The sequence below is a fragment of the Plutella xylostella genome, chromosome 10, assembly GCF_932276165.1.
Source record: "Plutella xylostella chromosome 10, ilPluXylo3.1, whole genome shotgun sequence".
NCBI lineage: Eukaryota > Metazoa > Arthropoda > Insecta > Lepidoptera > Plutellidae > Plutella > Plutella xylostella.
In genome coordinates, this window is record NC_063990.1 from 7,077,145 (window position 1) to 7,092,676 (window position 15,532).

At 35.4% G+C, this 15,532-nt stretch overlaps 1 protein-coding gene across 2 annotated transcripts in view; it reads right to left on the reverse strand.

Annotated features, from left to right (window-relative positions):
• LOC119693688 (somatostatin receptor type 2) overlaps positions 1-14,121 on the reverse strand; it is a 61,069-nt gene extending 46,948 nt beyond the window's left edge. For both annotated transcript variants that reach the window (XM_038117918.2, XM_038117917.2), the window contains exon 1: positions 13,859-14,121. The gene's annotated coding sequence lies outside the window, so the exon portion shown is untranslated. The remainder of the gene's footprint in view (positions 1-13,858) is intronic.
• Positions 14,122-15,532: the final 1,411 nt, after the last annotated feature.

The window sequence follows — 15,532 nt, forward strand, 5'->3', positions numbered from 1 at the left end:
TGTAGCATAATTCAACAACTTCTATACGTGTAGGTGTGGCTCAGCGCATCCCGTCACGGCACGCGTGTCTCATAAACTTCACACCAGTGTTCCAAGAGTGTTCCACCAAAACAAACATTTGTCTGACAAATGTCGGCACGTGGTGACACTACATTTTCACCCCCTGAAAACGCTCCGCTGTAATTTTATTAAAATGTTATTACTTAGCTCCAGTAAATCTTGTACTGTTGGATTCGATAATCCGAAAACGTGCTACGCAAATTTAACTCTTATGCCGTACCAATACAACTTTCTTTTAAACTTTTTGGGTTTCTATATGTATTGAAATAACCAAAATAACACGCGTAATAGTTTCACTTCTTAAAATTTCATCATCATCATCATCATCATCACGACCCATTACGTCCCCACTGCTGGGGCTCGAGTCTCCTTCCAATGAAGGAAGGGTTTAGGCCTAGTCCACCGCGCTGGCCAAGTCCGGGTTGGTTGAGTTTAGTTGGAGAGTTGTCGGGTAAGTGGGCAACCCGACTGTCAGATGTTTTCAAGCCGCCCGAAGGCCTCTGACTAGGCTTAACGACTGCTGCTGAAGCAGCAACTGGGACTCACGGCTTAACGTGCCGTCCAAAGCACGGAAGCGTCCAGAAAAGCACTACTTTTAATTGGTCACCCATCCAATGGCTGACCGTGTCAGTTGTTGCTTAACCTCAGCGATCAGTTACGATCACTGAGGCCCGCTCGACTACGGACGCTTCGCTTAAAATTTGGTGACCTTTTATTCTGAAATGTATGGGGCATTAGTATCACACCTTTCTCACATGTACCTAGCTATTTTATATTTTTTTACATTTCACATTTTAAGTTACTTGTGTGCTTCAGGGAACACATTATGGGTATAACATTTTAACAGTCAATTTTGTTGCTTGCTCTCAGGTACAAAGAGGAATCCAGACATCGCATCTTGTTGAAAGCAAGCAAAGACAAACTTCTTTATTTACCTAATCATGAGTGACATTTTCATTCTATGCATCTCTATTTTAATATTAAATGTTTTTAAATACATCCAACAATAACAACAAAATGTTCCAAAGAAGCTTTTCCAAAAGCTGAACCAATTATGTCTTTAGATAGGTATTATGACAGCCAATTTCGGCTAAAGCCGCGAGTAAATATTCTGAGGCACACTTATTTTATAGCCCAAATTATATAGGCCGGGGGATTAAGTACAAATTGAAATTTAACTATAACTTTTGGGAAAGTTTGACGCTTACATTGACCAGTATGATCTGGCTGGTGAAATGATAATCCGGAATGTCCGGGAGGATCATGTCCATTGTCCGGGCGGTGTTGCCCCGGGCCGGGCGACCGGGCGGCGGCCGGGCCACTCGCTCCAACTTTTTCAAAAGGTCAACCCGGAGAGCGGGAGTTTCCGACTCGACGACGGGTTGAATCACTTGACTCTCGGATCATTCCGCTCCGTCGGAAAATTAATTACGGAACTGAATTTAACACTTGTCTGCGAATCAGATTTAATTCTGTTTAAAACCAATGAGTGTATAATTTGTAGACAGAATCTGAAAAGGTAGAGGGGGTTGGTGATAACTACATTGTTATTTCTAGATACTATTGTTACATACTTTGTAACCTATTAAAACATTAGTGTTGGTTCAATATACCTACATAATTTTGGAGGGAGAGCGCCACACTCTGTCCTATATAGGACTTCCTTGTCATACCACTGCCAATATTAGTTTTTTTCCCCTTTCATATCACTTTTGTACGAGTAGCTGGTTCTATCAGTCGGTTTGCCAGTTCAAACGAGAACTTACATCATATACGTATACTCTAAAGATTTATGAGCTATCCGTAGCATCCCCATCTATAAATAACATAAATTTTATTAATAAAGTAAGTATTTCATAATAGTTATATGTATGTCGACCGTTAAATTTTCTATGCTATGTCTAATTATTCCACACTAAAGTTTTAAATTTCCATTAGCAGTAATACCTGAGCACTAGGGGTATTTAAAACGAGTGTTACAAATTTAATCACATTAGCTAGTTCATATTTACAATACGTTATCGTTATCACTACCTAAACAAATTATATGAGTACATATGCAACTGTTCTCCGCTGTTTCTGCTATGCGGAATTAGAATGCATAATAATCTGTAGACTATAGAGTTAAGAGAGTAATTAATTTTTATAGTGTTACCCTACCACAATTTATATTTATTCTATTCACCAACGCAACTAATAATTCAAGCAGTGAGAAAATGAACGCCATTTAACACTTTTCCGCTTTGCAAAATGCAATCACGCGAAATAAGGCAACCTCGGCGAATAAAAGAATGCAAAGTAGTAAAGTAGCTCCCGACAGGAGAGCCCTGGGTCGGGCTCCTCTCGAGAGGCTCCAACTTGTAAGAGTTCAACTATTTCAGATTGCAACTTCGCAGACCCGCCGGGGTGGTTACTTCGGTTTTACGACTACGGTTTTTAAGGAAGAAGCGAGTGCATAGAATAGTATAGAACAAAAAAATATAAAAAAACAAACACTCACGCCTTGCGTGGTAGGCAGAGGTGCATTAGATGCAATTGAATAGAATATCATTTTATTGACCGTAAAATTTTACATTTCTTTGTTGATTATCAAGACCGTGTCTCACTTAGTAATAGCAACGCGATAAGTAACCCCTATAAATTATAATTGTAATACGTTACTGTCAGGTTTGCTAAAGTACCTACTGTGGTTTGGGGTCAGCTCGAGCTGAAGTGACAGATTTGAAAATTTAACTTTATCAAACCTTTTGTTAGATACATTTAACATTTGCGTCTGTAATTCCGGAGTTCACTCTGAGTATTAAATATCCAGGACGCCGCGACGGGCGAACACTGCGGGAGAGTGGCTTATTCTTATTATATTTTTATTTCTTCATGAGATCGCGTTCAGCTGCGGACGGACAGTGGGTCATAATCATAAAGGAAGTTGTATTTTATACATCTACTTCATATATTATATTGTATTTTAAAGGAGTCAGTACTTTCAGTGCCATAGTTAACAGATAACTAAATCAGATAAGTATACCTGTCTGAAGTTATGATACTTTCTGCAAATTAAACTATATCGGCCTGATTTTAGAGCTGCAATAAAATTAATAGGTACACTTTTGCATATTCATTTATTTATGTCAGCTTAAAAATATGGAGAAGGTTTATTTAAGTAGATACGAAGTGGCAGCAGGTGTTTTTGTAACAAACGTATTTATTTGGATCCAACATCCAATTAAAACCGCCTAATTCTACATGAAATACACCCCTTTAATGAATTAAGCCGGCGTTAAAACAATTCCACGGACGTTCTTACAAAATTAATAATTCGGTAAGTACTTGGTCATTAATTAAGATGATTTTTTAATTAATAACATGATAAATATTATTGATTAAATAACAGCTTCGAGTAATTTAAGATACTTATAAGAGATTTCAGTTAAATCCTAAAATATTTTATTTCTAAGTAGGTATATCTTATGCACTTGAACTACAATTAGTATAATTGTCGCCATTTATCGACCGTGTTGGCAATCTGCAGATAATTAATTGCCCACAGTCACGAAATCTGTCTTTTCCATTAAGAAATGAGGGAAAATTTGCATTTACTCAATTGATATTGAGAATAATGAAGCACCAATTATACTGTATTTTTTACAGAATTTATATTTTATACTGCATAAAGATATTTAAGTAACAGAAAAAAACGTATTCAATATCGATAACTAGGTAAAATACTTTGATGTTGCCTTCATATTAAAATAATCATATTGGTGTACCCAAAGCAAGCTAAAGAAACGTAAGGTACTTACCTACTATTCTATCTGATACTCGACCCACAGCTAGCATAGCATCATCATCGTCATCAGCTGTCGATTAGATCAGTATGATTATTTATTTATTTTTATTTATTTATATACCTACCATCAATCTAATTATTAGCTTATTCTCATTTATAATCGACAGTGGATACTGTGAATAAGTACTCGTAACACTGACTATGACTGGTTATTAGCTAACAGACAAAATTTGTAAATGTATCCAGAAAAAGAATACGACCAAGGAATGACAAATTAAAACATACATTACGGAGTCGGCTTATGTAAGTGCGTCGTTTATTACAGTTGGGTTACTCTGGCTTAACAAAAATGAATGAACCGGAGTTGTCACACAATCCGTAGGTTTAACTCAACTTGTTAGAGTCGCGGCTAGCGCAGTAACACTCCGAAGCTTTGTTTTTTGTTCGCTAGAGTGACATGGAGTGACCCCTCTGAACTCGACAATTCGCGTAAACTCACCAGTTAGCGCGCCTCCGACAGCAGATTTATTTTATCGCCTGTAAAACACACCGGCAATAACTACCTGCTTGCATAATAAACATGCTAAATTTGTGAAATGGTAATGAGCAATGTCATTCAGCTTTACGACATTCTGAATAATGTGAATACCAGGGAATGCTCATAGCAAAATGATTTGACAGCTCAGAATAATAACGGCCTCGCACTTACAATTTCTTTGTTTGATTCGCATTCCTGTCGTACCAATTCCTTGAGTGCAGGGAAAATAAGATGAGACACAGATATTTCATCAAAGAAACCTATCCAGGAAATGAATAGACTATTTTATTCATATGTCTGTTTATTTTAGAAATAAGTACCGAATTACTATGGAAAAGAAATGTTTTAATAGAGTACGCAGTGCTCATCAGGCAGCATTGTCTCGGCACGCAGTACAATGTCGACGTTCATGGTCTGATTGCGGATGGCAAGACAAAGGGGTTAAAGTTCTGCATTAGTCTTGTCGCATCTTTGTGTCGGAAACTAACGAGCCCTGAATAAGAAAATGACAAATGTAAAAAAAGTTATAAATATATTTTATAGATGAATTTTTTTGTGTCGTCACATAGTTAACAAAAACCTAAACTCCGAACAATCAAGACACGATTAGAAGGTACTTTTGAACTAATGAATACACGTATTGTGGTTGTTCATAAAATTTGGCATCCACTACAACACCCCATGGAATGTAAACATAATTATTGCATGTGATGGATCACAATATTCATTCTAAATCTAAAACTAAATAATAAAAATAAATATAATAATGGGAATCTGTACATACATAGGCGCAGTCATTCATGTTTTAAGAAAATATAATTCAATCTAAATTGTGAATCCAAAAGAAATCATTTACGTACTTTGAGGTTCATCGGAGAACAAATTTTGTCGGTAATCTTAGCAATTTCGCCGCCCCTGCTTAATTACTTGGTCTATTTAACTTATAGCACTTTTCAAACTAAGTTAGCACCAACTTAATTTAGAAAACTCGTAATCTCTTGATTTGCCTTTCAGGTGTAAATTTTTTGCGACTTTTGGTGATGCTCTCGGCTTAACTTTAAATTTATGTTCGCACATAAAAACTCTTTTAAAGAGAAAAGTATTATAATATTTAGTAAAAAAAACAAACCTTAGTACTTAGTAAAAAAATATTAAACTACCTAGCGTGTTAAATTCATTAATTTCCCTTTGTTTTAAATCTGAACCACTGTGGCACTTCTGTTTTCATTTCTGTCGAGTCATTAATCTAAAGTTTCGGACGAGTTTTGAATTATAGTTTTCAATTTATCGTTGAAAAACCTCGACCGCAGTCGGCATTGATCCTTTATCATCGAGCGCCAAATTAATCTGGGCAGCCATTTGCAAACAAAATTTATATTTATCCAATTTGTAGTTCGGCGTTAATTTGATAGGGAATCATTAATTTTCATGAAACTTTGTTGACCGCTCCGCAGTGGATTCGGAAAATATCGGGGCACGTACCTATAAATATAGCCGACTATATAACGGAAAAGTTTTCCTTAAACACTGGAGTAGGTAGGTATGTATCTAAGGTTGAATGAAGTGTTTTCTTCAAAGGTTTTGTAAATGGCTGAACACACCGGCCTGAGGTTTATAGACCTGCGTCTGACGAGCGCGATCCAGCCGACCATGAGGAACCGCTTAGTTACTGGAAATAAACGATAGTACTAGATGCAATAGTATAGTATGTTGGTTTTTTTATATTTGAAAAGGCTTTTCTTATATACTTACGTAATATATAAATATATATATTTGAGGCGAATACTTTGAATTTTTAAAATTTTATCTTTCAGTTCAGTTTTCATAATTTTATTTACAATTAGGTTAGGCTTCATTAGTTAAATGTTAATTTATATTATAACCTTGAATAAATAAATACACTTATATATATATATTACCTGGGTATATTTCTTTCAAGTCTTCTATCTACTACATCTCATTTTTACGACAATCTGTTTTTCTTGTTTGAATTGGCCAATTATTTATTGAAAATACATATTTCAAGATTTTTGTGAACTGAAAGTATGTAATACTCGTGGTATTCCTGTGTTTGCTCTTAGCGCGCTACCAGGAATCATAGTTTCTGAAGAAACTAGATAAGATAGAACCTCCTCCTTTTTTTGAAGTCGGTTAAAAATACTCTTTATTGCACACAAAAAAAGAGCTTCACATTCAACTTAATAAATATTTTCAGGGAACTATCAGGGAAGTATTTGAAGTAATTTTCAAAAATGTAATTCCACTTACACGAAAACTGTTTTATTTTATTTAACTAAAGCATTTGTACGTTTGCCCTAGGTCTTAAATGATTTAAATCGTTATAAAGTTGAATATATACCTACCTATGGTTAAATAAATATAGTGTATAAATAACTCTCTAAGCTTATATTTCTCATCTAAATACACAAGTAAAGTCAATATTTAAGTATACGTAGATATTCAATAGCAGTCGAATATATTGCTTTGTTTACACTTAAAGCAAAATGTATTTGCCCACTCCTTTACGTGATTGGCAAACACACAGTATCAATTTCGGGGATTCTATCGATGTCACAAAATAATAACTATCACGATAAAATTTATACATTCTAGTGAGAATAATAACACTATATGTATGGAAATTTTTACTCCAAAATGTAAATTTTCGACCTCATATTTTATCTTACAGCACTTTATTACTCTGTCGCAGCTGAATGATTAAATTTCGAAAAATATTATTTTAAGTTATTTATTTAAATATTATTATTACAGTGAGAAGAGCTGTAGCTGTTCTAATCTACTATCAAACTATCTATGAGGGTGTTAGTAACTACTTGCAACTGGCTCTCTCCAATGGAGCTTTTGTGCATATTATATCGACGGTCGCTCCCCTACTAACTACTACTCTCTTCCTAAGTTTGGACCATATTCCACCACGCTGGTCCACCGTGGATTTATTTACACAGAATGTGTTTAACTTGCTGCGCAAGATCAGCTTTTTGTGATTTCGATGTTCTCAGTTGTAAAACCATTGTGAAACACATTGTGAAAGCACATTTGAATATGGTATCCGATGGAACTTTCACAAAAGAATCCACCATTTACATCCTGTTAAAGTTAAATCTAACAATAAGATTGCTAGCCTACAAACAAATCTTGTGGATCAATCAGCGAGGCTCTAATTGTGCGGCACATAGCGCCAATACTCCGCGTGATCAGCACCTGATGACTGATTCTCTCACTGGTCGACGGGTTCAGCATGTTTAGTCTACTCGTAAGCTTTGACGTCAATTATTCTGTTTATGTTCCTGTGTTTACTTTGGCAACGTGTGCGAAAATAGGAACAAGGAACATACCCCATGTCTATCTAAATTAAGGCATGGCAGGAATGTGACTTTATCTATTATACTATTGCCGGTTCAGAAATCATTTGTTTTGATGCTTTGGTCACTGGTTACAAATCTGTGATATCAGCAAACCCGGGTCAGCCCTGAATAAGTTAAGCGCTCATTTTAATAATATTTGCAATATAAAAAGAGGGCTCATTTGTCATAATTGTCGGGTGTTCCAACTTCATAAAGAGCTGAGAAATGGCTGCCTCCTTTCTGTCGTGGTATCTTAAAAATACTTTTTCGGCAAAAACTATAACGAGTCTGGGCTAGATATGATTAATGTATTAAGGCCGCACTTAGTGTCTGATGGGTGTATCTGTAGGTCAAGTCGTTAGCCGCCTCGCTGTTCTCTTTATTTGATGATGAACTACGTGATGCTACTCTGAATTCTTTAAAGATCCTAAATTATTTGAGTATATTATACCATATTTAGTGTGTATGTTTGTGACTGTTGTGTATGTTTGAAAGAAAGAAAGAAAGAAAGAAAAGAAAGAAAGAAAGAAGAAAGTAAAATTCTTTAATCTCGTATCATGATTATCCATTTGAAAATGTGTTAATCGTTTGAAAACCTAAGTATAGACTAAGGTTGGTTACCATGAGAGTAGTTAGGAAATGAGGGCTCTATTGGTTAGTGGGCAATATTGCCTTCTCCCTTAACGATTGCGGTGACCTAATTGAGGCATCCTGCTGCAGCCGCCGGGTTTATGGCGCACGCGTCGCTCTGCCGCACTCGTAAAACAGGGAAATGAGTTAACGACTTAATATAAAGTTCATTAGTAAGGCTCCAGTGCACCGTGCACTTATAAACAAAATCATTAGTTAATCAAACTTTTCAATTATTTACTATTCGTTTGGGGAATTTTGACGAGAATAATTGATACTACTAGCAATATTAAATATGTAGATAAACTTAATGATAGGTAATTAAAATTAAATATTTTTAATTATCATTAAGAAATCGATATAATTTTTTTTATTAACTATACAAATGTTTTTAAAATATCACGCAAACAACGTTGGGATTTTTCGCCTCCCAAAACACAATTAAACCAACGTATTAAGCGTTAGCTACACTGCCAGCTATATAGCTAATATCACGGTCGCGAGGTAGGTGAATTTATACTACCATAGGTAAAAAAAAACTAATTTATTAGGGTAGGGCAAATTCTCGGACATAAATTTCCCAGAATTTACCTGAATCTACTTGGGTACTTCACAGTGTGAAGTACCCACAATGTGAATAGAAATAATGAACAATTACATTTTTCATTACACGTTGGTCGTGAGTGTAAGAAGGCGCACTGTGAGATGAGGTTCGCCCGCTAGCTCACTCGCTAGCTAGCTGTGTAGCTGGTACTGTGGCTGCGTAATAAACCTCCATATTAGGTTTTGGATCAAAATGAGGCGCCTGTTTCCGTGAACGTGACGTTATTCGACACGTATCAAATCATACGTCATTAAGCCGCCGTCGCACGCAAATTACTTCTCTCTTGTTGTGGTTTGCTTATTATTTTTCGGAAGATGCTTTTATGGTTGTACAGTCGACAAAGAAATTAAAGAGCAAGCGTAGAATTAAGCGTATAAGTAACGAAGATTGAGTTATTAAAAAGTTTATTATAATCACACTAAAGTAATGTATTAAATTCAATTTTTTATTCACATCATGTTTTGTCAATGATGTCTTTAATCGCAAAAGAACTTATCTACCTTTGCATATCTACTCACGTCACTAATGGAATTTCAGCTAATAATGGTGCTGAATGTACTTTCTATGTATGACACTTTATTTCTGCTTCTTTCTCAAATGAATCTCTCATTCTACAATGTAATTATTTCTAAACTCATTTCTGTCCCATGTACCTACCGTTTTAGGATGAAACTCTTTGTGCTGAGGATTTTCTTAAGTACATATTTCTTTTGTTGACTGTACTTACCTATATCCGTTCTTCCCCTTCAACCGAAAATAAAGGCTCACAATAAAAAATAATGTAAATTCCGTGAAAAGTATACGCAAGAAAAAAGCTGGGGTAAACAAATTATTGAAATCACGAAAAGAAAAGTGCAGCTTTTATGTAGCTTAGACAAACTTCAGCAAAATTACCTACTTACATAACTCTTCACTGCACAAATTATAAGAAAAACTTTCATTACTCCCATATTGAAATACTGGGCCCGCTAGTTTGACGATTGGTATTCTATGAAAATATATAAATATTGTAGAACCTTCATTGGACAGTCCCCGGGTCCGTAAAACCTTTCCTTATAATATTTGGCGAGTCTGCCGAAATGGCCGGTGCACAATTCGGTCGACATAATACGTACAGTAGAAATAGTCCAGGGTCATTTCTGGTTAGGATCTGAATTATGGTCTGATGTCTATTTTATATTGGCATAAGTTTTATAATTGATTTATAAATTCTATAATAACTTTCATATATTGGTTTTTATTTGGTTTATATACAGTATGTATAGAAACCAAATAAATAGATATGTTTAGTCAATAAACGAGATTGTTTTGTTATCGCCAATAAGAGCTTTTACAACCTCACACAGTCACAAGCTTGCAATAACTTGACAAAAACTGCCTCATAATAAACCCAACCTAATCCTGAAACCACAAACACACAGTTTTTATCCTTAAAAGCTTGGAATAAGGTAGGCAATAGAAGGAACGAGTGAGTAGGGCAAATCATGATGTCGTGCGTGACTTTGGATATCAATGGTACGGCATAATGGCAAGGGTTGTTGTGATGCCAGCTCCAGGTCATTTTATTCGGAAATGGCTAATTTAATGGCCCCAGGCGCAGCCGCGGTGTCATCACAGTGATTTAAGAGGATATAAACGTGATATTTTTGTGATGTTGCAAAGATTAAATGATTTAAGTGAATTTTATTTAGTATTTACAGTTCACTTGTGAGAATTTATATACGTTCTTTGCGTACGGTGCCGAAAAATGGACGCTTACCTTTAACGGAACACATGGTCGCATCGCATTCAGTGTTCATTGTATAGAAATTCATACAAATTCGTCAACTTCATCGGCATTACCGACGCCGTTTATCCATACATTCATGAAAATTCGTTTGGTTCGATATGTAACATACCAATAGGTAGACCTTACCTTTAAACGGAATTTCACGCTAAATATGTTAGTTGTTTTACTGCACCACTTACATAATTAATGAGCATTGAGCAGCTAAGAAATTCTAGCAAACATTAACAGTATTTCTATATTACAGCGGAAAACACCATTTATACTTATCACTTGTGTATTCGCAAATAGTACGTGCCATAGGAAATCATTTGCATACATACAGAATGTTACAAAAAGGTACGTAAGCCATTCTGAACAACCTTTATTATAATATATGCTTTTGGAAAAATCGTGAAAGACCATTTTCTTTTCCATCACACTTTGTTGTTCATATGAGTTTTTAGTATAAATATTAGTCATTTATGGTAACTGCCCAAAAAAACATGAAATTTCACCATATTAGTTTTTAGAATAACAAGCTTATTCTGGAAAAAAGAAAAACACTACGATACAACAGACAACACTAACAACAGTTCACTCATACGGGGCTGTTAATAAGGGCGTGGAGTTAATTAATCCATGATCAGTAACACACAAACAGACCAGATGCCCTGTTATCGAGGTGCCCCAGCTATTAGTCTAACTTCGTGACTATAATTAATGTCTCGGATTCACAGACAAGGGTCGATACCACAAGTGACACAAAGGCACAGACGATTCTTGTAATTATAAATACCTAGTATTTAAAACTTGACTTCATTAAAGACTATCATAATTAATTGGTGTTCGTGACAGATTTTAATTATGGTTAGCCAGATTATTTATTCTCCTCGTGTTTTATATCTGATCTTACGAAGCGTTTCGTAAAATATGGTGATTATAATGTAAAATAATAACCATTTATATTAAAAAAGCAAGAAAATATTCTTACCTTCTCTTCTTACTTACTAATATACTGGGAAAAGTGGGTAACTCTCTTGTTTTTGATATAAAATCGAACCAACGCCTATACGTATTAGGTATATATATGTATATACCTAATACGTATAGGCTCCTGTATATATATATATACAGGAGCTGACAGGCATATGTCTCACAATGAACGATAGTTAGCTGAAAACAACCATGATGACATATTCACACATGGTAACTATTCGGCGATCGCAGTTCAATTTGAAACCCAGCGCGTTGTGCGCGGCGCGGGTAGGCAGAACGTGATCGCCATAAGCTGCTTAAAGCACTTGGCCAGATTTGTATGCCGCCTGCCTTCACAGTTCAAACTTTGCCCGCTCCACTTTGACGGTGCACGGTAAGCGGAGAGTCGTAAAACTGCAGAACGGAACAGCACAGCGTAGAATTTATTGTCAAGTTTGATCCGCGCACGATTTATTGCTGCCGGCTCGCACGGTTGGGGCCGCAAGAGTCGAAGCCGATAAGATACGTCCTGCGTCTGAAACTGTTCGGAACTCGCTACAAATGGACAGGAGTTGTAGAGAAAAATCGCGATAATACACTGCCGGGCAATGTAAAAGTTCCACTCACAAAATGCCAACAACAAACGACCCCAATTTTTTCAAAGATTTAATTTAAAATATAACCGATTTTAGTTGGTAATATCCTGATGCTCTGATAAATGTACTTCAATGTTGCAGAAGACGGCATTAAGATAGGCTTTTCCGTTTAGAAGTAATTTGGTTTTTTTCTTAGTGGAACCTTTTCATTGCCCGTGAGTGTATAAATTTAAAATTATCTTTTATATTTCTTGTTAATTTATAGTGTGTCGGTAACAAACACCTGAGCTATACCTATAGTGTTCATAACCGTCAGTCAGCATATCAATGAAAAAGTTTTATCCATAAAATGCCGAGAGACATCATCAAGTGAATAATGACCACAGAATTAAATAGCATAGAATTGATATATACTGGAGTTTTAAATTAAGATGTCATCATTATATTTATCATTAAACCCCGTAATCGTCCACTGCTGGACCACTGGACATAGGTCTCTCCTAAGGTGCGCCGCAACACTCTGGACTGAACTTGCCTGGCTGGAGGGCGTCCCACTCTATGTTTTTCTGTTCGTGATCTTCACTTGAGATCTCGTTTACGTAATAAATATATTTTTTCAGTATTAACTTGGAGGCATAGATACGACCTATTTTTCGTTAACAGGTCTCCATAATTATGATCCATAAAATATTATTATGAGTGGTGGGACCAGCGTAAACACACTTTACACTTAATGTTTATTTTAGTACCGTACCCTAAACATTATAATCATATTTTCATAAACAAACGTGGTTTACTACTTCAATGCGTTTTTACGACGGTGTCCTATTTTCACTTTTTTTCGGAGGAGACAGATTTTAGTAACTATACTTGCTACCGTAGCACAGGGCGCAAAACACACACATCAAGACATGACAAAAGTTTTCCGTCGCGCTCGCTCTCGAAGCCGCGCGATGGGGGTGAGGGAGAAGCAAAACTTTTGTCATGTCTTGGCGTGCGCGTCTTGCGCTCCGTGCTAGACCTCCTGGAAGTTTCTATGTTAACTAATGTTTTGGGATATAATTAACATTCTGCCTGTAAAAATAAATACTTATTTATGGTATCTTATTAAGAAAAACCTGACGTTGATGTAAGCATAGGAAACTAAAGTAGTAAACTAAAACTAAACTAACTAAAACTAGTAAAATTAAAAATAAAGTAGTAGAACTAGTAGTATTAGTTAGTAGTAAAACTTTTTGTAAAAAAAAACTGCACAGAAAATAATTCTTTTATGACCGAGTTTTTTTTAAATATGTGCATTTTCAATAATTCTGTGCTATTAGAAGCATTATAGATTTATTTAAAGTAATAATTCTTAATTACAACGAAATACTTATGAATTCACGAAGAAAAATAGTATATATTATTTTAGAGGTACTACATAGGATACAATATAAACTTTAATTCATACACTTATTTAATGTCTAAAACTTAGAAAATATTTGCATATGGCATACCTATACGTAGCTATAACGCATAAAGCTAATCAAACTTACCTCACTCAGATAACAGGACCACAGAAACCGTCAAACAAAATTATCGACCAAACGAAAAACTTTAAAAGTCACCGAAAAGTTATTCCAAACTACCTGGCCACAGAGCACATCACTGAAGAAAAACTTTATTGTTCAAAATTTGAAATTGGAACGTAGAACAAAATATAGAAGAAAAAGTCGAAATATCGCGTAAAGTTATGGAGCGGTAGCTGACACGTGGTTCACTCGAAAGCGGCCGTGTCGGACTGACGCGCAGCGGGAGCGTAGCCGCTCGTAGCCGCCTCGTAGCGCCGCGTAGCACGGCGTAGCAGTGGAGCTATGATAAAATTATTGTACCTGCTTTTGCCCGCCTACATTGCATCTCCCTAAAAGGTTTCCTTTTAGGATTCCGAATTAAAGTGTTTAAAAAATATGTACTAATACGGACGAAAAAAAAGTCATGCATAAAATAATTTTATTTCATGCATAAAATTATCTTTGCATTAACAATGTAGGTATATGTATGAAATAAAAATACACTTACCTTATTATATTATGTACTTGTGATTGTAGTAATAGTTAGCTCTGCACAATTATTCTATTTTGAAAATCGGCTCAGCCGTTTTAACTTTAACGACTGTATTACTTTAATTTTAGTGCCTGTATTATTTATCTACATGAATACTTCCAAAACGGGATTATATGTAGGTATAGGTATTCGTGCGTGGTTTACATATTTCCATCATTATATTTGAATTCTGAGTGGGCGCCATCATTACTTTCTGTTTTGCCACGAGATATCTCAGTATCCTTCAAAGTAATTACTTGAAGGCATGCGTGGGTAAGAAATATAATTATTATGGTTTTCATCATAGGTGTAGCACAAGCTGTTTGCTCATAATCCAATCTAACCCCTTATTCATAAAAAAGTTACTGGACGGATTAACTATTGAACTGTTTTGTCACTCTCTGTCAAAGAACAAATTGTTCTCTGTTAGAGAGGGACAGAACAGTTCAATAGTTAATCCGTCCAGTAACTTTTTTAATGAATAAGGGGGTTAATGCAAAAAAAACAAATAATAATAATGACAATACTAAGAAAAAAACAGCAACGGCCGAGTAACTTACGGAAGTATGTCCAAAACTCTGCCACCGTTAATAAGTACGATTTGCTAATTTTAGTACAAATAAATATATGTGCCCGGCCGGAAATTGATCCCGGGTCCTTCGGACAAAAGACAGAGTTACTAACCAATCCGCCATGGGGATGTCATGATTTAACACTTTGATATAATTATTTAGTCGTGTATTTGCAACCGGCATATGTTTCAACCAAATTAATCGTTTGGCGGAACTACTATACTGCAAAGCTGTTTGAGACAATATTACTAATGTTGTTTAATTGACAATTACGTTCAAATTTAAGGTATTTAGTTATGTAGTTAGCTCATAGGCTACGAACGAAGCGATATGAAGGTATCCACTAATATTCTCTGAATTTTAATTTTAATTAATTTAATATACAAATAATCTTGTTAAGACCTTGACGGGGTATCAGTAACATCTCGTTAGTGTTAAATATCAAAAATAACAATACTTTTTTTATTAATATTGTTTTTTTAGTTAACATATTTTTAATTAGTATTTCAAAGAAAGAAAGAAAGATAGACAGAAAAATAGTATTTCATTATAATG